The sequence below is a fragment of the Falco biarmicus genome, chromosome 4, assembly GCF_023638135.1.
Source record: "Falco biarmicus isolate bFalBia1 chromosome 4, bFalBia1.pri, whole genome shotgun sequence".
In the NCBI taxonomy this organism is placed as follows: Eukaryota; Metazoa; Chordata; class Aves; order Falconiformes; family Falconidae; genus Falco; species Falco biarmicus.
In genome coordinates this window covers 104,703,477-104,731,463 of record NC_079291.1, presented here as the reverse complement: position 1 = coordinate 104,731,463, position 27,987 = coordinate 104,703,477, and the positions used below count along the sequence as shown (strand labels likewise).

Genomic DNA, 27,987 nt, shown 5'->3' with positions numbered 1-27,987 from the left:
GCTGGACATGTCAAGAAGAGAAATAGCTGGTTTGTTTCAACGGTGCCGATTAAGCTAAAGATCTGTTTATTGTTTACACTGTAATCAGCCATTATTTTTATAGTTACGATTTATTTACTGACATGGGCAATGGCTTCTGCCAGAGGCCGGAGGAAGGACCATCCAGGACTTTGGGGGTGGCACCGTTCGTTTACGTGTTCGTCATCATCTGGTATCTGAATATCCACACTGGGATATGGAATTTTCAGTATTTTTAAAGAATTTTAGAATTAAGTAATTTTCTCAGGCATAGTAAACATTCCGGCTGTTCTGTGTAGTACATGTACAATTTTGCTGGAAGAAGAACAAGGTAATGTGCAGTGCACTGAGTCTTGTTCCTGTGATTTTTTTAATCATTAGTGGATTTTAGGAACAAGAAAGTATAGAATACTTCTTAGCACCAAGGCATGAATGACTTCCAAGATAAGATCACTGCCTTTGTAGCATTTTGTGCAATCTGACAGGAAAAAAAAATTTTTAATTTGTAAACAAAACCATGTTTATGGGGAGGTTCTGACCCTTCTGAGAACGTGAACAGTTTCTACTGAGCTCTGTGTTACCACAGGTCATGTTCTTCTCCATTGCAGGTGGACATCTGATTTTAATACAGCTTTACAGTATAATCCTCTCCCACAGTGGCAGATATTTAATGCACAAGCTATAAGCAAGAATCCAGCAGTTGTGTGGTTCCTTAAAAAGTCTTTCTGACAAGCAGTGGAAATAACAAGTTCCAGTATAATATATTTTTTAAAAACTCTAAAAATGAAGGTTTTTTTGAGAGAACATTAATTTACCTGTTTTGATGTCAAATATTCAGCTATAAAGTAAAAAGACATTTCTTAGGAAAAAATTTAGGGTGGACACAAAACTCCTGTGTACTTCATCCCAGTAACACACTCCTAAATCCCAAGACCTAAACTTCAGTAAAAAAAGAAAACCCAAGCAAAACATACAGAATGTCTTAGAGCTCCATAAATCTTCCATCCTTTTCTAACATTTTTACCACAGGAGCACCCAACCTTATCCATAAAGTTTGGGTGTTCACTGGTTCTGTTAGTAAAGTGCATAAAACCGTTTCCATCAAGGGCAAACAATGACACCTAAGATGTCAAAAATACTTTGATGTAAAATGTCTAGTTATTATTCAGTAACACTCTGTACTAGGAAAAAGATAGTATGAGGAAGTTTAAGTTTGAAAACAATCTTTTATAAAGAGGCAATCAACATTCTAAGGGCTCAAATGAAACAAAGAAAATGACAAAAACTTTTTAAAGAACTGGTTTTAAATGGCATCTTAAACATCTGCACCAAACCGCTTCTTTCTGCAAGATCACTGTAAAGCAAAGGTATCTTTCAAAGTAAAAACTTATTGGCAAAGGATAGCCTTCTGCTGTGTGAGATCTTTTTGGGTGTGAAAACTCCTTGGCTTCATCTTGAATTAAAAGTAAAACATAAGGAGCATCAATAAAGAAAGAGAAATGGTGGTTTCTGGTTATGGATGGTTTTTCACCTTCATCTGCAAATTCCAGTTCCACATTCTAATGAATTTGTTCTCCCTGCCCTTCGTCACTCGTTGCCTTGGAATAAAGTATTTTAGATCAGAAATTAGTCGTATGTCCTGCCATCTGCTTCCTCAACCTTGAAGTACACCAAAGTATAGTATACTATCAAGCTCTGACCTCAGTGTAAACTGAAATGTTAGTTGTATCCATTCAGGCTTGTTCTGTGATTATTGTATATTGCAAATCTCTTTGTTCTCCCTTGAAGCTGTGCAGCAGTTATTGCTGTGGAAATGTTCATCCATTGCTCTCTGTTCCTGATTCTCACACCAAACCAGGCAGAAATGGGATGATGTACATAATGCCTTTTTGATGCTCTCTCTGTGAGCGGGACAGATTCAATTTGTGTTTCAACAAGTGAAGAAAACATTATGTTCTATATTTCAGTTATTCAGCTGAGGTTTTATAGGACAGGATATGATGATTTATTACCCTAACTACTATTATATACTTGACATATTAATAAAGGTAGGTGAAATAATAAAGACCCTCTTTTATGTCTTCGGTTGCTTTGTCACATCACGGCTAGTTCTCTCCATTGATGTCTGCTCTACTGTTTGCAGTTATGTTACCCAAACTATTTTTCTGGCTCCTGTTTTTCACACAGCAGATTACTTAGGTATTCCCAAAGCTTATTTGGACTGCAGTCACTCCTTTCAGACTTCATACTGAAAAAATCTTCTTGAGTCTGCAGTCCCGTTATTTTTCCCTTGTTAGATGAATATCATCAGGAAAAAATATATTGCTGCTGTTAAGATGATGGAGACACACAGTAAGCATTCCCAGTCAGTGCATTTTCTGTTATTACTACAAGTTGAATTAGGATCCAGTGGAGTCCAGCAAACCTGAGTGACTCATAGAGCTCATATTCTATCTTTACTGTTTTCTACTTGAAACAATTGTCAGAACTTTCTGATTTTGTGAGATACTTTGGAAATGACACACTTTTTATTGGTTTGCTTACAGATATTTTTCCTTGTATTGTAATAGCCGGCTTGGGCTATTGATTAATAATTGCATTGTTATCTATACCTTAAAATTAAGAGATAATAGCTGTAATTCTGGAGATTATTTGGGCTTAGTCCTATCTAGAGAAAATAGTCCTTATGGTAACTTGTTTATCAATAACTTAATGAACTTTTGTATTTCATTTTAATTCTCTGAGCAAGCCTGAAAATCTTCACCCTCTCTTTTTTTAGGAGAAACACAAATTTCTCTAATTTTAAAGCAGTTAAAACAACAGGGGGAGGGAATGCTAGAATGTTGCAAGAGTTGCTTGTTTGAAAAATCATTTAATTTCACAGGAGGCATTACTTGAGCATTTTTATTTGCTTATTATTTATTACAGTGTTTACTTTAGTTGTATTCTTTGCTCTACTGTGAATGCACATTTGATCTTTGCTATTGGTGAGGCTGACAGGTCCTTATATCCAGTCTCCTTACTGTACCTCACTGTACAAATAGTTCTTCCTGTGGTGATTCTCCAAGCTGATAAAGGACAACTGAAGACTGCTACAGTTAGAGATTATGAGCCATGTCTTTGTAAAAATCTCACCTTTTGAGGATTAGCACAGAAATGGCCTTGCATCTACTCAACTCATTTTGTCTCAGTTTGTACCATATTTATGTACATAAAAGAAAGTTACCTTTCTTAGCAATTATTCTGCTCTTAGGAGTGCCGAGTGAATCATAACCCTTTCATAGGTCTTCCAGCTTGCAGTATGCTCTTTCTATGCTAATGCTGCATCCACAGGTACCTTATTGCACATTCGTGGTGACAGATATTTATTTTTAGCTGTGAAAAATATTTTTCTACTTTTAGAGGAAAGTTTTCTAAATTGTTACACATGACAGTGGTATAGGGAAGCAAATTTTTTCCTTTTTACCTGAGAATCTTAAAAATCTGGATATTCTGCAGTATCTGCAGTTGGTCACCAAGTCAGTTTCCTTTTTTCCTCCTTCTTCTGACTAGAAAATTAAAATTGGTAAAACACTTGCTGATTGTCATCAGGATAAAGTACCAACAGATGTACAATTAGTATCTTTTCCTTGAATTTTTAGTAATTAATTCCATGATAAATTTGTCAATTTATTATGCCCTGCTTGAGTGATACACTAAATAGGAATTGTAGATAAACTGAAGAGACTCTGGAAAAAGCTAGAAGAATGGCAAAAGACTTAAAAGTACATGTCTTGCAAGAGAAAAATTATTAGGTTGCTGGGACAAAAGAAAGAAAATTTAAAAAGTAACATGGCAGTTTACACATTTGATGTGTAAAAGGTTGTTACAGAAATTGGTTCTCTACACTTACTGGCAAAGGCCTAAATGAAATCAGGTTAATGTGCAGCAAAAAGAATTAGGCTGGATCCTAATAATCCTGAACAGTAGGAATTGTTAAGCAATATAACAAGTTACTGAGGGATGTCATGTGGTCTCCTTCACTGTTGTTTTTTAGGATCAGATGATACAGTATTTGTCAGGGATGATTACATACTTGTTCTTACCTCTGCAGAGCCTTTTAGTTAAGGTAATGATTCCATTTTGCTATTCTGTCATTTCTCTCCCACCTTTTTCAGGAAAGCAGTACCCCTTCACTTCTGCCAAGTTAATTGTTTAAGTCAGAATTACAAAATAAGCCAGTCATGTGTTTCTACAGTTCTTCATGGCGAAGATGACGGTTTCTGGTCTGAGTTTTATTGACAGGGTTGGGTGGGGGTTTTTTTGAGTGTGTGGCTACATTTGCAAATACATTCTGGAGGGATGCAGAGCAGTGGTAATCTAAACAATTAAAATCTGTGGGATAGAATGGTGTGTAAAGTGACTCCTGGTTTTGGAGGGTCATCACACTGAAGTGACAAGGTACAGGAAAATAGTTCTGGCAGTGCTGACTTACCCAGCTGTAGGTATGGGATTTTTTCCTATTTCTGTGCTGTACATAAAATGGAGATAATACATAGCTACTTTGTAGAGTGTCTGAGTTTCTCAGATGTTGCAATACTGAAATCTGAATTTAACTATAAATTACGTTGGTCTCATTTTGTCATGTAATATTTGCAGTGATGACTTTCTCTTTTCTTTCCTTTTTCTTTTCCTCCTTATACAACTGGCAAAATGTTCTAGCAAATATGAAGCAGAAAGCATTAAAAACAACACTGAATTACTGAAACAATGTAATTTAATGAAGTATGAGGAAAATGACACAAAAAAAACATTTAGTCATCTATGTGTTTGTGGCCATTTTGGACACGAGTATTGCTAACAGTTATGGTCCTTCCAAGAGATGCTAAAAAAAACATTGAACAAAGAAAAGACGTTAAATTACACTTACAATTCAATACAACCAAGAGAATGAAAATACTCAATTTGATTTATACAGTAAAGCTGTTCCCACAACAACAGTGCAAGAGGTTGAAATAGGTCACAGGCAGCCCTCCTTACATTGCTCAATAACATTAGAAGGATTAATCATTTATGGATTATCTCCTAGAAACAATGATCTGGCGCAGACAGGTAATCCAATCTCCTCTATCTTTCTAACCTGGTTTGCCGTTTCACAGGGGATTGTGGAAGGGTGGCAGTTTTTTCTAGGAAGATATTGCCTGCCAGCTTGAAACATATAAATTGCTGGAATTTGCATCAAAATATGACAGTTCTTCTCTGATGAAGGTAGGTAATGAAATTAGATAGGTAAAGCTAACTTTTTTTAACTAGAGCACCGAGGTTTGGCTCAGAAATTGTATGAAATTCACCCTTAGTTATAGTCTGGCACTGAACAGAGTAAAGAGAGTTTATCATTGACATAAATCTGAACTAGAGAGAAAATGTAATTCCTGGGAGTCTGTATTTTACATAAATATCCAGTAATGTGTTCTTCCTGACTAAATTTGTCCAAAAATTTAAATGTAACATATTTTTTTAATGTAAACCTTTCAGTGATCGCAGCCTCGGTAAGTACACTAGATGTAGGTGTACAGCCTGACTATTATTGATTTATATACTTAGTGTAGTATATAGGGCTTTGAACATACATCTTTAGCTAGTTTTGTCATATTTTATCGAACAGTAGGTACAAGGCCTGCTGCTGAATATATCAGAACTGTACTAATTTCATGACTGAAAATGAACTCTATTGCAAATCTCCATTGTGGCAAATTAGCAATTGGACAAAATATTGCAGTAGCAAAGGAGCTCTGTCAGGGATTCGCTATTGCTTATTTCATTTTGCGTGTAGTTTTTGTTTTATTGGTATAATAGCATTAGGAAAAACAATATGCAATTATTATCACTATTATCACAAAGCAGAGTAGCCTGTTCTCCTGAGTTGTCTTGTATGGATTATAGACAGCGCAGATCAAAAAAATTACAATTAGATTAGCAAGGTTCTGCTCTGTACAGAATTAAGAAATACATCAGGAATAATTGTGCATCATAGTAGATACCTTAAGCCTTGAGAAAGCTACTTTAGGACTCTGTCAGTTTTTAACTTGGGCAATTTTTAATTATTTAGTTACCTACCTTAAATATACTGTGTCAGTTTTATGGCACTGCTGTGTGCTTATGTTTTTGTTTTCTTGTAAGCATCCTTTTGTATCCTTTCAGGCTCCTGAGCCACTTTTGATGCCTCTGTGTATCCAGCCCTTTAAATATTGAGACTATCACATACATTTTAAAATGTAGCTTTATATGCTGCTTTATCTCTGAGGCCTTACTGTAAAATAGCATTTCAGAATTCCTTTTTAATATCTTTAGCTGATCTTCTTGCAAAATATGTACATATCAGAGCAATCATCTTTAGAATAGGTTAGATAAATTTTTTATGACCAAATGTGAATTTTTCAGTAGGTTTTTCTAGATGTGGTACAGTAGTAATAAAGAAAATGCAACACAATTCTGAGAGTAAATAGCTTCTAGAGCTTTTCAGACATGACTGGAAACAAATATAATGTAAGATAGTCGGGTGATTTTGGCTGCTTTTGATGATGCTTAAGTTGTCCAGTGACAGAGGAATGGGAATCAAGAAACCTGCATTCATTTCATAGGTTATTAAACCATTCTGGCTCTCTGTACCTTAGTTTTCCCAGACATAAAATGAGTACTACGTGTTTACTGATCATTATAAATTTCATTGAAATATTTTTTTGAAGAGACATATAAACAGTAATTGTTATGACAATATTTCACTCATCCAGGGAAGTGGATTGCTGATGTATCACAAGACCTAATTTCAAGGTGAGGGCAGAGCTGCATTGACTGCTGTCATCCTAACGCTGCAGTCATGTCAAAGGAGCAGGTTCAGGAGCACAGCTGTGCTCTGGCAGGGTGGGTTTCCTCAGGCCCCACCTGCCACCTAGCATGTTCTGTGGGTGCTCATCTGCCTACTGTGGCTGGGCTGCAAACTGAAAGGTGCACATGTGCAGCCAGGGACCTAAGACACAGCGCTGGTTGATTCTTAGTGTAAGCACGTGTATCTCTTGCTCTTTGCTTTGTTAGCTTTCTCCAGGATGTAGCGTGTCCAAGAGTATTCAGTGACATAACCACACGGATTTAACGTGTGCTGTGTGCTAAGTTCTGCCCCTAACAGTTGCAGTCAAGAATCCATAACGTGGTTTTGCTTTGAAATGAAACTCTGAGGCAGACCCATCTGGTTTGGGATGGGACGAACTTCCTCTGGGGGTTAAGGAAGGCAGGCTAAGAAGGTGGGAAGGAGTCACCATACTGGCAAAAAGGGAAGCTCGGTTACATCATGACTAAGTAAATAAACTGGATGAGATCCTAACCTCTTACTTGGCTTCTTTTCACCAATTAAATTCTGGCTGATGGAGAATTCCTTTGCTGTAGTCACTTAGAAGAGAGCCATAAAGCTGTCCGCTGAAGATCCTCTGAGGAGCCCTGTGGTTAAGATGTGCAAGGAATGGCATAGGAAGGGCATTTCAAGGGGAAGGCATTAGCACACAGCATTGTGGAAATTTGCAACCAGACTAGCACAGAGTTTAGTGTAAGAAACTGGTGTAGTTCAGGCAGGCCTTAAGGGCTGTGATGGAGGTGCAGTTGCAGCCTTTAATTTTCGGACCTCATATCCCTTGTCTCTGATGTTAGACAATGAGTAATCTGATAGTAATAAGTTCTTTAAGAAGAAAAGCAGTAACATCTTATTTAATTAATTTCAGATGGGCTGTGTGCAGTTATGTGCGTAAAGCAAAATGGCAGTCAGCTAGTAAAATGTTTTCCACAAAACTCTGTGTACAGATTTACTGAATTTTCTTTTGAAAATCAATGTAACTTTAGAGATTATTCTGCCAATTAGATTGCTTGCTTTGGCACGTTTTCAAAGGAAGTTGAACTAACTAATATCTTGTGTGTTGAAATCATCCACTGCATTCATACAGTAATTTTTCCCCAGTGGTATTTTGCAATAAGATTACTTTTGCATGTGGAATTAGTGCACTGAAAGGATGAATCCAAAGAGCTTGTGTAGGGGTGACACATTTTGTCAGGTAAGGATTGGAGAGCTGATGAGCATCTCTCTAATAGATTGTAATAATCACAAAAAACACCTCTTGAATACCAGTTTACATTACAGGCTTTGATAGGTTCTTTCAAAACTCTTATGGTCAGCACGATAACTATTTCTTATTTTCAAAATTATTACGTCTTCTAAACTCTGTACAAGTTAGGTGATTTTCAAGACAAATGTAACAGACTTTGAGAGCTGCAATGTAAACAATGCACATATGCAGAACCAGCTGAAGGACGACATTGACCACATCTTGTCTTGCATTTTCCTTCTGGCATGATGCCTTCCAGAGCTTGCCAGTTCAGCTGAGCTCTGCATCCTGGAGGTGTAAACACACTGCCTGCCTAGCTGCCCAGCTCCTCCTCTGCCTGCGAGTGCAATCTGTGGCTGGTGACAGCTGGCATAGAAATTGGTGATGGGTCAGACTTGCCATGTGTGCCTGTCCCTGTGTGCATGTGTGCACCTGACGCTGGTCAGACAAAGATGGGGTGTTTTTAGGAGGCTGGACACTTCCATGACAAACAGACCTGCCAATCAAAAGAATGGAATTCCAGAAGTGAAGAACTCGCCTACAGGGCAGGAATGACCAGAGGCCGCTATTTAGCCTAGCAGAAAAAAAATTCAAAACCAGTTACCAAAACATAGCACAAAAAATTGCCTCTGTAAAAAGTTTTCACTGAAATAAAACTGGCATCCTTTTTGCTTTTTTTTTGGATTAAGAAAAATTCTGATCAGCTCCGTTTTCATGATGGACTTGTCACCTGAATGATTCATGAGTAGCTATGTCTCAGAGGTAAGCTGGATATGGGGGGAGAGCTGGTGGCGTACTCGTGGTGTGCGGAGGGGCAGTATGGGAGCAGCGAGGGGGATGCAGGCTGCTCCTCCTGCTCCTTGTTTTAGCTTTTGGTAGAAAGACTATCTGCTCAGGAGGAGTGAGGGAGCTCAGGCTGAGGGAAGGTTTTAGCAGGCAGATGGCTGTGTCTTTGCAATGCATGTGTGTGGGAAGGGGACTGTTTGACCTTGGTAGTATCATGGGCATGTGTGTTTTGTAAGATTCTCCCGTTGTGGTCTGTTTGGGTTTTTTTTCTTGGTTTTTTTTGGGCTCAGTCTTAAATTCCAGCTGTAACAGGGAGCTGGCCAAGTGAACTGTTGAGATTTAGCACTTCAGGGCCACCATGTGATTCATGAGGTTCTGTGACATGACAGCCAGGCAATGCTGTTGGCTTATGGACAGCTGTGGGGAATGCTTAAGAGCAATAATCTGTTATTCTTGCTCCTTTAGAAAATCCCCCAAGTATTACTGTGTAATATCAGGGGTTTTACATTTATTCAACCGCAGATATTCCTTTCATAGGCCCTAACCTACTTCACAGTGCTTGTTTAATGGCCACACTTCTGCAAAGTGCTCTCCATGGCTTAGTGGCACAATGCCAACTGCTGAGAGGTTTGAAGGGTAGTAGCTATTTGTTTGTTTTTAAATAACAAGAGACTTGCTAAGTAAAAACCACTGCAAGTGAAAGCTAGTAACTGAAACACTGACTTTACCAGGTGGGCAGGGCTGCCAGTATAAAGGCACTTTGTCAAACACTTGCAGAAAGAAAAAAATAAAGGTACAATAGTTAGTAAATAAGTAATTGTACAAATTTATTTTGTTTGTTACCACCATGTCAGCAGAGCAGAGAGAGAGACTTACTAACCTTACTTGAATCCCCATTAGTTCTTCATAACCTTGATAAAAAATCGGAGAGGAAGAAAAGAAATTGTCTATATTCTGTCTCTTTAAGTTGACTTTTCATTTGCATTTCTGATCAGGATTTAATGATTAATGTTTGTAAAAACATTCTAGTATATGGGCTAGCTGCAAACTGTTCACTGAGATTATTATTTAGGATACCTCTTAACTGTAGTTTTAAGTGACATTGTAGTAGCTCTTGAAAGGCCTCCAAAGCCATCATCCTCCAGAGGATACCGTAGTGAGGCATGTAATGGGACATCAAAATTAATTTATTCTTTTAATTTATACACAAAAAGGTTATTTTTGATACTTACGTTACCTGTTTCTCATTAAATAATCTAATACTAGAAAATGTTTGCCCTGTAAATATGTCAAAAGGGTATATCTTGGTTATTTGTATGTAGCCAAAGAAATACAGTAGCATCAGGACTTGTATATATACTTCTATTACAATCAGCAAAATGGTAGAAGAGGCAAAAGGCAACTAAAATGTAGACCTGTAGCAAGATCTTCTGTTAGTTTGTGGATTTTTGAGGCTTCTACAGTCTCTTTGGGGCTGATTTTTAACTCATGTTTCAGAACTGCTTTTTTTTTGCAGTTCCACCAAGCTTATGGAAGAGAGGAACTTTGCAAATCTCCATAACCTATTTTTCTGATAGGAAACTTTGCAAACATGTGACTGTTAGGGGCTTCACTGATCTATGTGAAGGGGGAGCTGTTACCAGCCTTAGTCTGGATCTGAATGACCCAGATTGACCTCAGCGGCTGGGCTGACCCTTTCATCAAGTCCACAGTCGTGATGACTATGGTCACCCCTGTGAATGTTCACTCGTGCTAACATCAGTGCTATTTAAGGGAGCATCTAAATTTGTTCTCTCACTAGTCAGTAGCGAGGTGTGTGGCTATTTGAAAATGCTCGTTTTGTGACCTTTGGCTTGCATCAAGAACCTATTTCAGTCCTAACCTTTGGCTTGTATCTTGGTTTCTGACTCAGGCTCTTGACCTTTAGTATTTAGCCTGAGTGCTCGTCTTTGGGTGCCAGATTACCTGTTGTCCTAGGCTTGGATTCTGGTTTCAGATACTGGCTTTAACTGCTTATTGCAGTTTGGCTCTTTAATCTTACTTGTTCTCTTCAAATTTTCTTCTTAGGGCACTAACTGTACTTTTTACATTTCCTTTTCTGCCTTTCTCTAAATTAGTCAAAACTCTTGTAATCAGAACAGTTCTATTCTAACTGCATCCTTTCTCTCATGGGTCGTTAAACTGAGGATGCAGAGCTTTTTGGACACTCCTCCAGGAATCCTTGATTCCTACTCAGCATAGGTAGTCATTTGGTTGCCTTTGTGCCTCCGGGTAGATGGGTGGGTGCCCATCAGCAGAACCTCAGCCCCAGGTGGCCAGGAAAAGTCTGCTTTATGGCTGGACGTTCCAAAAACCAAAACGAGTGCAAGCCTGAGAAATCCCAGCAGCCTGTTTGCTACAAATCTGTTGCTGAGACACCAACCTGTAAAGTAACTGATTTGACCAAATGTGTCAGAATGAAAAACTCTCCATAAATTAAAATGAAATCAGTTAATTTCCTCCTAAGACATTTTATATGAAATGACAGCAAAGTTATATTTAAGGAAAATAAACCCAACCCCCAACATCTCTGTAGTATTTTCAGTCAAAGCACCACAAAATGCTGTCAGTTTTGAAGGTCAGATGGCAAGCTTCATGTTCATGGTCGTGACTACATGCTCACATGAATTTGTTTGCCTGGCTTTACAGGAACTGTTTGCGTGAATAACTACTCCCGCAGAGTGAATAAAGGCATTTGCAATCTGGTCCCAGCTGGAAACTTATTTCTGAAGCCAGTTCACTCCCTTCATAAAGCACAGATTCTTTATTTTATCTTGTTTTGTATTTCGTTCAAATGGTTTGAGATCTTTGGCTTGACTGCTACTCCATTTCAAATCCCTTCCTACTGGAAAAGACGTATGTTTCAGAGCTGTTAATTCTTTCTGGAATAGAGATATTCTTTTTGTCTGGAAGGAGAAGGGTAATTGCTGCCTGCCTGGATATCAGTTAATTAGCAGTCTCCTCACTGGCGGATGCCTGGCTAAATTCGCTCCTTTGCTGATTTATTAAATAACTATGAGACTATTCAGGCAGCCCCAATAGTATTTTGTAACAAAGCACTGATTACTTGGTATATTTAATGGCAAAAAGGGATGTAAGGAAATACAGGGCATATAATCTCGATTGCTTATGAACCTTTCTCTCACACTTTTCCCTTGGATCGCAGAGCTCAGTGAATTAGATCCAGTTGTTCTTCAAGTGAGGATGTGGCATAATTTCAGAGGAGTTATTGACTATCCTTTTCTTCCATGGTTATTGCAGTCTTGGCCTGCTTGGGAATGCAGCATAACATTTCAAACAGGAATCATTGTCGTAGCCTTAGCAAGGCTGCCTAGATTGGGAGAATGAGCTCCGCTGAGTGCCGAGGCTTGTGTCGTGGCTTGGGAAATGCACGGAGGAAATGCATGATAAACCTTTTGCTCAGCTCCCCTGTCACATCTGCGGTGTGGCGGTCCATTAACATGCCACTGGCTCAGCAAGAGCACTGGGGTCTGCCCAGATCACTTGGTAGCTGTCAAGTGGATAAGACAAGCTTTCTTGGGAATGTACTAAGATAATTACAGGAAGGTGAAGTTAAATTGTGTACATGCACTGCTTCTAGTGCTGTGAGCAAAGGAGGCTTTATTCTGTGGTACGGAGACCAGATGGACTCGGTGACTGTTCTTTCGATTTCTGGGGGAGAATGCAGTACATATGGTCTAGAATCAACACCTCATTTTATCAGTTCAAGTCACACAACCACACTCCCTCGCCCCTGCCCCCAAACTGCCCCCCCTCCCCCATTTTTGTTGTTGTTTTATAAACAGAAAATCTACTGGTGAGTGTGAGCAGGTATGTATTAAGGCAGAATTTTGAAATTTGCCAGCTCTTTATCCCTTTTGCTGAACCCCCATGGGAGTCCAAAAGCCCAAGTTCTTGTCTTCTCTTTCCTGCAGGCTAGAGACAGCTGTTATTTTGAAAAGAGAAGCTATGTCATTCTTCTCAGGAATCTGAAAAAAGCACAGGCTTTCTGTTACTTTAATGCCTGATCAGATGATTTGCTGGTTTTTTATATATTTATATTTATATTATATAAAATATTTTTTTGTTTATTATTATGGTAATATATAATATATCTATATATATAAATACTGCTGTATAAATTGTGAAAATGGAAGGTCAGTAGGTTCCATGGTTAGGCCTAACCCTGTTCTTTTAGGACCAATCCTTGCAGCATATCTAAGATATCTTAGTACACAAAAGGTATACACAGGTATTTCCTAAGTATTACTTAATGAGTAATAGCAATGGTCAGTTTTAATTAATGCTGGGGAGGAGCATTTTAATTAATGCTAACTGGGGAGGAAGCATGCTCCAGTTTTCAGGTACTCCTTTCCAATACATCGTTCCTACAAAACTGAACACAAGTGTTAAAACATTATTCTACACAGCATTGTCATTCATCTTTGCAGCCTTTCTGCAGGGAAAACAAGAATTAACTCCCTATCTTAATGTGCTGAATAATTTAATGTGCTGCACGAGATTAATTTGAAGAGAGCCCTTTTTGCAAAGTAGTAGGTAGACAGGAAAATGTAATAAATTTGGGGACCTTGCTTGGTAACTCTAGTTTAAATGTATATGACTGTACTTCATGGTATGGTCATATAAAAGAATTTTAAAAACCCTGTGGTCTATGTGTCAAAATAATTTACATTTTAGGTTTATCTAGAACTTTTCTGCCACATTTTGAATTTGTGTGAAATAACAAACCTTTGTTTTTAACAAAATGAGTATGGTAGAAAGGAAGAAACTATCATTTTAGATATTCATATATAGTAGGCAGAGACCTAAATGTAAGTTTTGATGTCTGTTAGTTCTTCCTTGAGTAAACACCTGCCCTGAGAGGTGTTTGTGGTAGGGCAGTTTTGCTGTTGTTTCATCCCACAGTTTAAGAACATTAAAGCAGTAAATAGCACAGAAAATAAATTTTTGTTTAATGGAGGCAACTAACTCACAGCGGGACAAAAATGTGTTAAGGAACCAGGCTGAAACATTGCACTGTCCTCTTGTTACAGATCAGAAATCATGGGTGGAGACAACACAGGCCAGGTAATCTTTGAGTTTAGGTGGGCTGGACCTTGTGTCAGCTTAGAACACTTTTCATATGAATACTAAAACTGAACTAGTCTTAGTAAAGGAGAAGCAGGATCTCATGGTTCTCTAAATACCTTTTTTTTTTTGCATTTAAAGCAATAGTTAGTTTTGAAGGCAGAAGTGGTTACTAATGATCCTTTAAAGCAACGATGATTCCTTTCTTATTTAAAAAAAATCTCCTTACTGAAATGTTATTAAAGGCTGTTTAGAATGCTTTTATTTTAATTAAATGATTATGTGGAATTAGGTAAAGAATTACATTGACTTCAGAAAACTTTCAGGTGGTGGTGCCAGTTTGCTCTTTACGAAGATGTGAAGGATGATCATCAGAGGGTTACTATTGCCGCACTTGTATCTCACTTACAGCTGGGGCTGCTGTCTTTGGTTTTTGCAAAACTAGCTGACGTTTTTTTCATCCTGGCTAGTGTACACTGACCTGATGCACACTTTCAAGTGTTTCAACAGTATATGTGAAGATCACTGGTTTGAGAGAAGCAATTTTCATGGATTCCTTATATTTGATGTCACAGAAGACTTGCATCTTGCATTGTGGGCTCTGTAACTCAGTTTTATTTCTGATATTTTAGAAAGCACACCTACAAGTATCTAACATAATTGTAGATAAAAAGTCATCAATGTTACATTCAGGCTTTGGCTCTTCCTTTGTATTTCCCATTATTCATTAAAAATAACATGCTGACTGATCTCATTTTGTGATGCACAGGCACGCCATATGTATGAGAAAGACCTCCCAAAGCCTAGGAGGCTATTTTTTTTTTCCTCCAGTGAACTGTTTTTCTTCCAAGTCCTGCTCCATATCTATTTTTTTTTCAAATAAATTTTTTTTTCAACAAGATCTTTCTATGTGACAGGGAATCAAAGATGCCTTAAAATTTCCTTGTTTCCTCAACTGAGGGATCAGCCTTAAGCTGGTGTTGGTTTAGGATGTGCTGGAAGGTTGGATGTTTTACAACTGCACAACCTCCACACCGATGGTAGAGGTTAAATTGCCTTTTAACCTTCTCCAAGTATACACTAGGAAAGGATCACAGACACACAGAACAATTGGGGTTGAAAGGGACCTCTGGAGATCTGGAGTCCAACCCCTTGTTAAAGCAGGCTCACCTAGATTGTTCTGGCTGCTGTTTTTTCACTGTAATTCCTATCTACTTCATGGATCTCTCATTAGATCTAAAATCTAATGTCCTTCAGGAAGTAATTAATACAACTTTCTACTGGGAAAACAGTTGCAAAACTATTGAGAAAAATTTCTTTTCTGACTTACCCATTCATGGACAGGTATTTGTATTTCACCCTGCATCAGAGGCACTTCCTCTGCTCCGTCACCCTCTGTAGGAGCAGGTGTGATGGGGCTGTTCCTGCATTCTGCATGAAATTGGCTCCTTTTCCTCTTGCCACTAGTGGGCTTGGACAGTAATGAAACGGTGGATGATGCATGCACCATGAGGTCATGTCGCTGTTGTTACATATCCCTGTGTCAGGCTTTCCATGATAGAAGTCTGGATGCTCTGCAGGAAAAGCTAATAATGCTCCCAACAGGAGAGTTCCCGGCTTGCAGAGCTATGGAGGAGTGCGTGTCCTCTGTGGCCTGCACCCCCTCAAATCCCTTTTGCACTGTTTTGAAACTGCACTGAGACCAACTAAGTGGATGTTCCCACAAAATTTCCAGCCCAGGCAGAGACATTTGCAGAGCATACTTGCACCTTGCCCAGACTTAATTCTTGAACTTCTTCTATATACTCAGAATTCCAATAAAAAATCTGGGGGTTGGGTTTGGAGATACTGAATAATTTGACACAAATTTCTGACTGGCTGGTAGGTCATTTAAGGCTTTGAAACTAACTATGTAAAAAAAGGTGATGTGGAAGCTATTATTTGGAATAAAAGCAACTTTTAGGTGTCTTTAGCAGTTCACAGGGAAGAAGCTTGTAAAAAAAAAAAGAGTATTTGCTCATATCTTTTCAAGAGTGATAGCATAATTGCTTTTTCTGTTAATATTGACTTAATAAAATGCCCAGTGCCTTAGCTTTTAAACACCTTTACACTTCATAGTCTCTGAATTTGATATAGGCATTAAATTAGTAGCAGCTATTACTCTTCTCTTTTTGTCCTCCCTCCCTGAATATGCATCACAGACACAGGTTGTACAATTTATAAAATGTGGACAAGTGCAGACACATTCCGAAAAGTCACAGCAGCTTCAGGTAGTTCTTTTCAATTTTAAAGTTTCTTTGAAAGCTTGTAAAATTAAAATTTTCCAATAAGCTGTAGAAAGAAGGATCTTTACTATTAAAAAATACCTAATTCAAAATGTCTTCTAGTAATATGGAAGAAGAACTTGATATGGAAAATGTTCAAAATATTTTAGAAATAAAATTGACTACTCTATTTCAACATTTCCATTTTTCATTTGGATCTTTTTTCATGTTCAAACTTTTACACGTACAGACTAAAATATTTCAATATTATTATAAAAATATTTCAACAGGGCCTGGCTGTTATTTCCAAATTAAAAGACAGTGCAATCCACATTTTGCTAAACATTTTTTAGTTTCAATGTTTTTTATCCACTTCAGATGAAAATAAGTTTTGAAATGCCTGAATTTCCCAACGGATAGACAACCCATTACCCTAACTAAGAGAGTTTTTGCCATAGAGCTCCGTAAAGTAGGATCCGTGTCCTTATTACACAAAGCAGTGTGCTTCCTCTTAAATCTTGACTATCAAAGCATTAACAGCTGCCAGATGAGAAAAAATGTGTAGCACGTCAGAACTATGTATCAGTAACACATTGTTTAAAATCAAAGGAAATTAAGACCCCCAAAAATTGTGTTTCTTTTCACCTTAAAACTAAATCAAACCAATGTTAATTAACCTTCAGAGACAGCAGTAACTTCAGAAAATAATGGCTTTTCCAGGATTTTTATCAGTGGAAAGCCCTTGGTCTCTAAATACATAGCACAGGACTGTTTTTACAGTTGCAAGGGATTATTTAAAGAAAAAAAGAAGTTGCATCAAGATTTTTAGTCTCACTGAAGTCCGTGAGCGTTGGATTAGGTCCTTAGATCCGGTTACGTAAACATTTCTGTAACATTTTTAGACTGCAATGTTTGGACTGTTACTATAGAACGCTGTGGTGCTTTTCATAGCTTGATGTTTTAATACCTACACTTGAAGAGCTTATAATTTATTTTCCACCTGATACATGCTCTTCCCATGTTACCAATACAGTGGTATTTAAGGGTATCACTCTTTCCCTTCTGTACTCATTGAAATATGTGAAACAGCTGCCTGAGATCTGACCAAATGGAAGAACGTTGCTAAGCCTCAGTGATCCTTAACTTGTAGGGGAGGAGAGGTTATCCTTTGCGTTTTATGTTGCAGCTATTTCTTGTTTACCTGTGGGTAGGAATAGTTTTTTTTTAATCCACTGTCTTTGCTCCTCATGCCTAGTGAATGGATAAATATGGCCACCCATCTGGATGCTGCCTTGAAGACTTCCAATGTATTTTCTCTTTTTCTTACTGTTTATGAGCTTTATCCTTGTATAGCTTTATCCCTGTAGGAAGTCAGTGCAAAGTCTAAGGTCCTTGCCCAGGAATGCTTAGTCCCACTTAAAAACCTTGCTTCAGGTGTCGTCTGGGGCTTCAGAGACACAGAAGGTTTGTGGTAGACTTTGCAGAGGAGGCCTGGAAGCAGGCAACTAGTTTTTGATTCAGGGTGCTGTATGGCCAGTTATAAGATGAAGACAATACTCATAATTCTGGGGTCCTGTTAGAAGGAAATGAGGACCTGAGGTTCAAAAAGACCAGATTCTTCTCCCGTTAATTCTGCATACTGCACTCACTTTCTACCTGTTTTTTTCTTTTAAATGGTCTCTCTATTAACTGGGTAGTGTTAAACAAGGGGATCAGATTGATCTAAAAAGAGCGAATAATAGATGCCTTGTATCAGAACTGCTGAAAGGTCACATGCTGACAAAAGTGATATGTGGTCCCTCGTTTGCTGTTCATTCTTTCTACACTCCTGCTCTATCTGTTACGCCAGCACAGTGACACACGAAATCACTGCATCTGAAAAGCATCAGCATTTTGCACAAAGGAAAAAGACTGAGAGTGCCAAGAAAATTGTTTTGAACGTGTGGCCTGTATCTTATGCAAACAGTGTGCCCTTCCCTGACAACACAAGCAAGAAGGGGACTGGAGTTCCACCTGCTCTCTGTGCTAAATGACAATAAATTTTATATTATAACACACATGCTTGTCCTGATAAAGTTACACACATGCTTGTCCTGATAAAGTTATGACAGAACTGTGGTTCTTAAGCAACAGCAGTGTTAATGACTACAATGAAAGTAACTCCTTTGCTACCAAACTGAACTGACGTTGCATGGACATGTGTTTGTTTTAATACTGCCTTTAATTTCCCATTTCTTACAAGCATCAGATTTCTCATATGATGAGCATAACATAGTTTTTCCATGTTTAGCACTTGCACTGCATTAAGAATGATGCATCAGACTTGCTGTTATGAAGGATGCAGTGCTGTTCTTCCTTGAGAGCTGCTGAAAGAATATCACAGTCCAAACCTGCATTCATTTATGAAATCAATGAAGATGCTACCTTAACAAAGTCAATGGGACTACGTGACCTATATAATTTTTATCTTACAGACTGTGTTCTAACCGATTCTGAGCACGGGAACTAAGCCCCTTCTTTTCTGACTTACTGGAATTCTTCAAATCCTCATAAAAATTTACTGATAATAATAGCAATCATATGTTGCACAGATACTACAGTTCATCTCTAAGTGCTTTTTAAAGGTAAGAAGCATCTTCATTCATGCTGAAACAAAATCAAATTGTTTGTGCTAAGTCCCACAGCACCTACCGACAAAGATGGGGAGTGAATAAACCATCCAGTGCACCAAGTCCGTGTAACAGTACCTGCATCTTTGTTGTTCTTACTGTTTTCTACAAAAGTAATAAAACCTGTTAATTTTTTTTAAAATATAAAAAATAATAACTAATACTATGGTTCTATACAGACTTTACCAGCATTAGCTAGCTCTGTTACTGCAAGAAGTGGTCCTAAACTTCTCTGACCTTGTCCACAAGCTGGTACATAGGAACAGATTCTCACAGGTTGGGAGGGACCTCATGAGGTCACCCAGCCCACCCTCCTGCTCAAAGCAGGCATCAGTACTGACCTCAGATGAAGTCGTTCAGGTCTTTGTCCAAGTTAAAACAGATCCACCATCACAGCTTACTTTTAATCTCAGTTCTTTACTCTGGGTCATTCTGCATCCATGTGGGTACCGGTATTTATGCTGACAAAGGACCTGAAGGGAGGAAGCAGAGGGGCAAGTGAGATAATTTCTTTCAATGACAGTACTAATTCATGCTATTCTACAATGTAAGGCTTACTATTGGAGTATAAAAGATATTTTGATGCTATGCCCAGTCCTGCTTTCTTCTTGTATTTAGATATTTGTTGGAGCAACAGTCTCAGCTTTGAATGGAGGAAGGTAGGAAGGTAATCCACACTGTTTGAGAGAAATCTGTCATATTAGCGGCACTTTCCACTCCCCAAAGCAGTCCAAGCAGACATATTTTCATGCATTCCATAAGTGAAGTCTGATATTAACTGTTCAGATGTAATATTTGTATATGGTCTGCCTCCTTTTTCTAGCTTATTTATTTCCATTGTACTGTAGCATAAATTTAACTTAAATTACCCTATTAATACTTAGCCTTCTGGATCTTTTAAACCATTCACAGTAGTTTCATAGCAATATATCTCACTAACCTTTCGATGCAATTCCCTCTCTATCACACCATCTTAATGACAGAAGGATAGTTCTCCTATCTTAACTTCTTGCATCATGCTTTGTAAGATACTGTTTGTTCCTGACATGTGAAGGCATCTTAGGATGCCGTCCCTGAAGCCTTTGCTTTCCTTTTCACTGCATTCTTCTTGTGTCTGTCTGTGCTTTAAGTTTTATGCTCTGCCAAATTTTAGCCTGGAGTGACAGCAGAGAAATGAGCATTATAATGAAAGTGCTGACAAACCCTTAGCTGTAATGACGTGAGTGGCACAGCTATCATTTGAGTTTGCTCTGTTCTTTACTTTAAATCTTTAATGCTATTTTCTCCTTTTATCCTGTGTTGAGCAGTGGGATTACTCGAGTGGTTTATGGCTTAGAAGTTGTGCAGTTAAGTGAGTTGTTCAGTGGGGTGGAAGGACTCCTCCCTGGGGGCTACCTTCTTCATTTTAGAGGTGTGGAAAAGTTTAAGGTTTGAGGAGGAAAACCACTGTTAGTAAGATGTTTGATACTGCATCACCCTTCCAACACTGCCATCCACTTTGCCCCCTGTGACCGCTCACTCTAATGACACCTTATTTTATATACCTCTGACTGAGGTAAGGTCAGCATCTTCTAAGGTGGAAAAAAAGGCATTTTGTATTGTAAAGGGGAAAAAAGTGAAGCCTTAGGAGTGAGAAAATTTAGCTCAGAGTAAAGAAGTGTTAGTTGATGATGTAGGCATTAATATTTTAGACTGTAAGTCATTTGAAGCAGGATGTCTGCAGCCCTGTGTGTATGGATGCTGTCCAAAACATTTCTGACATTACCACAGCACAAATAATGCATGGACTAGATATGAATCCATACTGAAGTGCCCACTCGCTGTCTGCATGTACCTGACATTGCAGCAATGGAAGTAATGATCCTGTGGAGTTTCCCATTGATTTCAGTGAAAGCAGAAACAAATTTTCAAGAAGCCTTTTAGATTAGATCTTTAGCTTTTCTAAAGTGGCAGAAGTCCTTTCATCTTGGATATGCCCTGCCATTTTATACTAGACAAGGATTTGGCTCTGAGAATTGCCTCTGGGCAATATCTGCCTGATTCCAGTTAGATGGAGTTACTGCGTGAATGGATGGGTGGCTCTTGCTGGTACCAGTGACTACGTAATGCTAAAGAAGAGGGGAATGATAATCCCTTTGGCTCCACCATATATCTTCCCATAGTGACTGAGATTAATACTGCTTTAATTTGAACAAAATAAATACAGTATGCATGTATTAAAAGAGATAAAACAGGATGTATGTGCAGAGGGATGTTAACAGCCTACAGACATTGACTGACATGAGCCTCGTGAAGCCCAGCCCCATTTCCCCATTGGGGAAATGAAATCGGCATCTTTGGACATGGAGAAGACTTGACGAGGCAAGGTCATGAGCAACCTGCTTTAAGTTAGCCCAGGGCATTGGACCAGGTGGCCTTCAGAGGTCCTTTCCAGCTGATGCTGTTCTATGAATCCAGTCTATTAAAAGCAAGGTTATATAGTGAAAAAAGTGTTGTTAATCTGACTAAAGTGCTGAACCAGTAGGTGCTTAGACCTGCCTAGAGGGACATTAATATATCTGGCAGGATCACTGAAGGAAGACCCTTCAAGTGTGTTGTACCAGCAATAGATTAGCTACATGCTGTCAGCAAAGTTAGGGTACAAAGTTTTATTTGATCTCCTGGGCTCCCCTGACACTGTGAGATCAGTATTTCTCTCATTCTTTATGATGATCTTCAAATCAAAATGCTTTTGCCTCGAGAATTCACCTGCTTTGTCTGTAATCATCCCCTTTTTCCTTTGCTTTACTGTATGGAATTGATGCTGATTCACAGAGATTAGTGTGCATCATACCTGCCTTTGCTCTCGTTTTCCTTCCTGCTTTTCACGAGTGACAGCATTACGTTGCAGGCCCTGCACCCACTCCTCAGGCTCTCTGGGGTGTGATGTGGAGAGTTTCTGGAACTGTGTTGCACAGATGTGGCTGGCCTGGGGAACACTGCTGCAAGCTGCTTCCCATAACAAACAGCACAAATGCTTCAGATCATTGTTTTTCTTTAAATCCTCTTGGTCTTTTAAGACTTCACTCCTAAAGAAGGCACACAGGCACACTGTCTATACAACTGGGTGTAACACTTGGTTTCTTGAGCTGACAGCTACCACCAGTTATTCATTAATAGTCTTTTGAGGGACAATGCCAATAAGAGTGAGAACAGCAGCAGTGGGGGTGATATCATGATTCTCTGAGTCAGGTTTGATTAAATAAAGTAAGGAATCATCAGAAGAAGCTTCTGAGAATCAGAATTGCAAAATAGGTGAAAACAGACTTCTCTGGATTATGTCTGACTAAAGCTAAAACAGTTTTCTGTATTTCTGTATTTCTCCATTGACAATATTCTGCTGGTCATAAAGCATATGAGCATAAGAAAATTTATGGGAAAAGATCCAAGCAACCTGCTTGCTTTCTTTTGCTTTACTATCATTATACTACAGAGCAGACACAGTAGCTGAATAAAAGTCAGAACTTCTGGGGGTTTATTCTTACCCGAGACCTGTAATTGCACCAAAACTTGTTTCATCTCTTGTTGCCTCATCTGTCTTCCACATAAAATGTCGATTTTTTATTTATATTGAAAAGGAGCTTTAGAAGCTTAATCCATTCGTCTTTGTAAAGTATTTTGAAATATTTAGAACATGACACGTGAGTCCAAATATTTGGTCGTTAGGAACCTGCTGTGCTGGATGATAATGGTAATAAAATCCAGATGTGTTTTTTGTGAATGCTTTTCTGGATTCTTGTTTTGCAGTGTGACATAAAGAGTTCCTAAAAAATCCTTGTCAGAAAATGCAGTTATACAGCACCTCTAGAACAGATACATGTTCTAGATACATGATCTCAGTAATTCCTGGACTGGGAACATAGATACAGGAGACAGACACGCATTTTTTTCTTGCGTGTACAACCAAAATTATGTAATGATTATTAATAATTAAAAAAATAGATCAGAATAATGAAAGCATTATTCTGATTTCATTATGATTGCTGTTTGAGACACAGATATAAGCTGAAAAATATTGATCTGTTGAGTGTCTAGTAATCTTTCAGAAAACTTTCAGAAACGCATAACTGTGCAATAAATTCTAGACTTTTTGTCCTCTGTACCTCTTTTCCAAATAGTTTATGGGAAGTCCAATAAGTCAAGTCAAGAAGAAAGCTTTAGAAAACCAAGTATATATATATATGTTCTGCCTAAGAAGCCACAAAATTTTTCATCCCTGAATACAGAGGCAGTATTTGACACTAGGACATTCTGGTATATGTGGCAACATGTAAACCCCTGTTGGGTCATAGTGACAATGTTTATGTGGCTTAGCCAGATAAGATCCATCCAGCCATGTAAAGAAATGCCCTGCAAAGTGACAGACAGGTATGTGGGTGTGCTCTCACCCACCTCAGCCCAGCGACTTTTTCCTGGCAGACTGCTTTTCAGTGGATGCTAAGAGAAAACAAGAATTTCATTTTAGAGGGACTAAGGAAGAGACTTGTGGGAGACAACAGTCCCTTCAGCTGTCTCCCTGTCTTGGGGCTCACTCATCAACTTGTTAAGTGCTGCTAAAACTTGCCCTAACTAGTTTAGCTTGTTTGCCTTTTCCCCACTTAAACGTATGTATTACATACATCAGCAGCAAGTCTGCATTCTATTCTGAGAGTTACTTTCCTGCAGATTTCCCTATGGAGAATTAGCATATATCTTGTGGGGAGAAAAAAGTGTGTCAATGTCTGACACATTAAATTTTCTTCTATATTTGCCCTTCATTCATGTACAGCAAGAGGCTAAAAATTTTCAAGGATATTTGTTGATTGTCACTCTTACTTGTGCTTGAACATACCCATACAGCCTTATGCAGAGGCATGGGAACTTTGAATTTTAAAAAGGTAAGGAAAGGTTTTATATCCTTGTTTATCCTCCAGGCACTGTGCTTTCACTTCTCTTTTGATGCTGATGAGAAAGAGGCTTATTAATGGGCTGGTTCAATAGACTTGTTAAAAGATTTTCTTTAAAATAAAGGAAAAAAACCACACTTTGAAATTCCATCATTGAATGAAATTACATCACTGGTTTAGTCTTTATTTTCCAAATGACTAAGCATCTCATTTTTATACAGAATAAAAATTCTTGTGAAGAAAAATTGGTCACAGTTCAGATGTTTTCTAACAAGACATCAGCTGCATCATTAGTATGGTTTTCCTCTCTAAGCTGAGCATCAGCATCTATGAGAAACAAGTGATATGCTGAGCTCCACATTCTTCCTCCCTCTTCGATCTGCATATCGTGCTCCATTGCTGTGGTACATTAATTCTCTTGTGACCCAGGCATTCATAAATTAGCTCGCTCAACATCACTCCAGAGAGCATAGAATTCCAAACTTTAGTGAGGGAAAGATCTTGCAGGTCGGCCCACTCCATTTCCTCACCAGTACAAGATTGTTCTAGGATACCGAGTCTATATATCCTCTCTGCTGATACAAAACCACGTGTGTGGTCTAGGAGCAAAGGAGAGAAGCCAGAAAGATGTGCTTGTGAAGGAGCAGGGGGAACCAGTGGCACTGAATTTCTGGATTATTCTGGTGACATGGGTGGAAACTGGGACAACCACCACTGAGACACTTATTTTCCTCTCCCTGAAGCATTTCAGACCCTTCCGTCTCTCCAGTGAAGACCTGGTATCCTTCTGTTTAGAAGTATTCCTTCCAAGGAAGAGCCATCTTGTCCCGTTCCTCACAGATTTCAGTGCAGGAGAGAAAAAGGAATCCTATTGTTCAGAACATTTTATTGCAAAAAATAATATGTATTTGATATGTGAGAAACAAGCTATATATTTTTTCTGTAGAGCTTGAGATTAAATTTATGAATGTTATCTGAAATGTTCTGGAGTTAAATACATTTGTATGGCAAATTTTGTTTTCAACATCTTTTCTGATTTATGAGAATCAGTCTCATACAAATTCTATTTGCTTTGGTTTTAAACCCAGCCTTGTTTACACTTTTTTTTTTTTTTCTGCACAAAGCGTTGCAACACTGTGACAGCTAGTGCATTTACAGGCACATAGCCTTCCCAGACGGTATAATCAGATGAAGGTAATTTAGTAATTTTATAGAGGTAAATCTTCACACAACTAGTTGTATACTGAAATATAATCCCTCTAGTTTTTGTGTTTACAAGGTCATTCAATGAATTATTTGCTGACCTTGTCTATTCTCAACTATCAGATCCACTGCACATAGTGTGCAAAAGAGTTTGGAATGCTGTGTTGTGTTCACACACGTAATTTTTGGCTCCAGTTTAAAGGAATAAACCCACATCATTTTCCTAAGGCTGCCATACTTTAATATAAAAGGCTTAGTGCTTTATGTCTGAGAAAATGTAAAAGCTTATACTCTGGCTATATCTTTACACTTATTTCATAGTATACTGACTGAAAACCCCACAGAACATGACGGTTCAGCTTTCAAGTCAATCTCATGCTCCTGGGCTGCAAGAGTGAAAATGCATTTTGACAACGCCGTTCAGGCTATACATCCAGCTAACTTACGGATATCTGTTGACAAATATCAGTTTTGTTTCTCTGTGGAACTTTGCTTTACGATTGTGTGTTAATGGGTGGATGTACAAATATATTCTGGAAGTGGCCAGTGACAAAAAAGATTATTTTATGCATTTATTTCTTACATGCAATGCACCCTTCAGTGCCATTGTTTATAGTGATGGGTTGTGGTCACTGCTACTGAGGTGAGAGTCAGTCTCCTGGAAGACACAATTCTTTAAGAGTATAGCATTTTTTTGATTATGAAGAGTAGCTTTTTTCAGGTCAGGCAATAATTTCGTCAGCTGAGCACAAAAAACATCTCAGGGAGCATTTTGAGTCATTCCTCTAAAGCAGTGAAGAAAAGTTTCATTCTTCTGACTGCTGCACAGCTTTGCACATTGTGTTTCCATTTCAGACTAATGTGCAGGGTGAGCCCGAAGTCAAATGTCTACCGGGATTTTAAGCTTAGTTCTTAATCCAGTTCAGAATGAGGATGAATGAAAATGGCCGATTTGCAACTAGCTTCACTGGTGTCAGAGCTAATCAGAAGTTTCTGTGTGAGCTCCTAGTCAAGATGAAACCTGGTAGGGGCTGTACTAAGCAGGAACATTTGGTTTCTTCAACAGAGACTTCTCTTTATGTGCATGAAGCAATGTTCAGCGAACCAGATGGAAGAAATAATTTTCTTGTGATAACTAAGCATCAAAATCACACACACACATTGAGATGCAAAGTGCACCTGCTGTTATGAATGCAGTTCAAGGAATGACTTAACAAAGAGCCACAATGACTGGAGAGGGGTTGAGGGGCAGGAAAAATAGAAAAATAGTTATTTAATGTTTCTGAAACCATTTCATGGCTAACAAAGGTTCATTAATCTATGTGCCTTTAGCTGGGAAATTTTTCTGTTGAGGTTTGGCTACACAATAATATGGATTATTATCTCCCTCATTGTCCTTTACACTCAGTAATGTTAAATACACATAAACTCAATGAGAATCTTGTTTAGTGTGAGAATGAGTAGTAAAAGAGGAAGGAAAACACATAGACAGCATCTACTTACAAAATACTCTGAAACTATTAGATACAACAGATACTAATTAACAGCTGATGGAGAATTTAAACCCTGCAATTTTGAGTTATTTCCCAGATTTAAAGAACTGCAGTCAATGGGAAACAACTGGTGGTGTATCCAGATGACAGAGATTGCTTGGTGGGACATTCTTGTGCTTGAAAAAAGTGAAAATATGCAGCCACAACAATTCAGAAATTAAAGGCATAATGGACTGATTTTGGCATCCACTTCATCAACCCTATTCACACTGACTGACTCCCTAATATAAATGAAACTACTTTTTGGAGAGCGTTCGTTGTGTGTAAAACTGCCAGAAAGAGACTCTTAAGGAACTAAAGGAACAGTCTAGTAAAATTTTATTCTTCCTATACACATTTAGCTGCTTTCTGTCAAAGCCTATCTCAGGTTTTATTACTTCAGTTTTTCACTACTAAATAATATTTATGAAGAAATTATGGGAAGCTCAATAGTTGCTTCTTTTTCCAGATTTTTAATGAATTCGCACCGGGAAAAGTTTTTCCTAAAAGATGCCTTCAGGAGAGTTTTTTACTATATCTACCAATGTATATTGCTCTGACCACGAAAATGTAGGTTTGGTATTGAGAGTAAGCAGTAGCAGATCAGGTGCCGTTACGGCTCCTTTGGGAACTTGAAAAAGATGTGATCACAAATCAACAATTTGCTACTTTCTGGAAATCTAATCACTATATTATTCTGGCTGTTGTAGTTTCAGGAGTAAAAGGAACTAAAAGCGTGTCATAGTTATATGCAAAGAAGCTGTTTCTAGTCAGTTTTGCACTCAATGTGTAGTCATAATTTTGGTAAAAATTATGTTTGAATGTTATTTTAAGGGAAGTATAATATGTGTAATACATAGTGTGTGATCTTTTAAAAATCAGTTTAACTTAGCTCAGCATGAATGTGTACAGATGTATAAGTTTGTATCTTCAGCATTGAAGTGGCCAATTTAAGCACAATAGTAGAATGTCCCAGCTCACTGTCATGTGATATCTTTCCGTGTCTTTCAATTAATTTTTTAATTGTAAATCCTGCTGCCTCTGAATTGCTGATGCAGACAGTCTCCATCAAAGCCATTAGCCATACTTTCAGCTGCAGGCATTTGAAAAAATCCCATTCATATTCTGACTTGCAGAGCTGGGAAAAATTACTTCTGAGGCACCTGCCCCAAACGAATTAGGCAATCATCATAGTAAACTTAGAACTTTAAAGAAAATCTTTCTAAAAAAAGGAGATAAAGAGTAAAGAAAGCACAATGCAGTATAGATACTCTATAAATAAATCATGCACGACTAAAGTTCAAAACTTGCAAACCTACCAAGGTCAAACAGGATTT

The 27,987-nt window shown here is 38.2% G+C and overlaps 1 protein-coding gene across 1 annotated transcript in view; it reads left to right on the top strand.

The window, feature by feature from the left end:
• Nucleotides 1–5,155: 5,155 nt before the first annotated feature.
• Nucleotides 5,156–27,987, top strand: part of CACNA1D (calcium voltage-gated channel subunit alpha1 D) — a 235,534-nt gene continuing 212,702 nt past the window's right edge. Inside the window, exon 1 of the mRNA XM_056338446.1 lies at nucleotides 5,156–5,265. The gene's annotated coding sequence lies outside the window, so the exon portion shown is untranslated. The remainder of the gene's footprint in view (nucleotides 5,266–27,987) is intronic.